Source organism: Lacerta agilis, chromosome 6 (assembly GCF_009819535.1).
Source record: "Lacerta agilis isolate rLacAgi1 chromosome 6, rLacAgi1.pri, whole genome shotgun sequence".
NCBI lineage: Eukaryota > Metazoa > Chordata > Lepidosauria > Squamata > Lacertidae > Lacerta > Lacerta agilis.
In genome coordinates, this window is record NC_046317.1 from 91765764 (window position 1) to 91767221 (window position 1458).

Sequence of the window (1458 nt, forward strand, 5' to 3'; positions counted from 1 at the left end):
GCAAAGCGAAAGCGAAGGCGGGCGAGGGGGAGGCGGAGCGAGTGGACACGCGGCCCCGCCCCCTTATTCCTCCGCCTCTTCCTCCCACGCCCCCTCCGCCCGGGGGCGCCCCGGCACGAGGGCCAAGGGAACCCCCGTGACGTCACTGGACCAGGACAGTTCCACGCCGGGGATCCTCAGAGAAGGAAGGAACTGGGAATTAATTCCACGCCATGGATCCCTCGAAAACGATACGGTATTTGGGGCTTTTGGTTTTGCTATTTGTTTTTGCGTTTTTGTTTTCGAGGCTTTTTCGGTTCATTTGGTGTTGTGACTGTGTGGAACCCAATTCAGCTGGTTGGTTGGTTGGTTGGTTGATTGTGTGACTGCGGAAATGGATAAAAAGTCCCGTCCCCCCCCCCCCTCCAAACAATGACTATCATCAGAGCAAATAAGAAAAAATAATAATTTTAATTTTCAGCATCTATGATACGGTCTTGTTTATTTTATAGTACAGTATATTGATTATTGCTTTTATTTTATGGATCAATGGTCTCATTAGATAGTAAAATTCATGTTAAATTGCTGTTTTAGGGGTTGTTGGTTTTTTTTAAAAAAAAAAAAAGTCTGGAACGGATTGATCCGCTTTGCATTACTTTCTATGGGAAAGCATGGCTTGGTTTTGGAACGCTTTGGTTTTGGAACGGACTTCTGGAACGGATTAAGTTTAAGAACCATGGTACCACTGTATTCTGGAGTTGGAAATGGACTGGTAAAAGGAAGCCCTGCTTCTTCGAGCCGGGCGGAGGTTAAACTGTGGAACTCACTGCCACAGGAGGGGGCAGGTGGGGAATGCATGCCTAAACAGCTGCGTCTTCAAGAGCCGACAGAAGGCCAACGATACTTATAGAAACAAGGATAAGAAAGAGCTAATTAATTAAATGTTCATTAGGTTAATATTTCATAGAATCGTGGAGTTGGAAGGGACCCCCAAGGGTCATCCAGTCTAACCCCCTGCCATGCAGGAATCGCAGCTAAAGAACCGCTGGCAGATGCCCATCCAACCTCTGCTTAAAAACCTCCAAGGAAGGGGAGTCCAACCCCCTTCCAAGGTTCTGCAAAACAATTTGTGTTCTTATCAAAAGTGCTTCGCGATGCATAGCCACTGTGATTATTTCGCATGCATTTAAGCTTTAATTCAATTGTCGCCACCCTTTCCCTTTCTGTATTTCATTTCCCTCCGACCTCACTGCTTTACATGTCTGCACCTGCCAATCTTGGCTCACATTTTATTTACGCCTCTGGTAAAGGAGATGCGAGCTCACGAAAGCTTCACATCTGCTGCCGTAGATCTCTGTTGTTGTTGTTGTTGTTGTTGTTGCTTTGCTCCAAAAGGACCTCTCTGGAAATAACAATATAATATTTCCTTTAGCAAAAATGTATAGAATGAGAAAGAAGGATTGTTGGAAACGTAAGGAT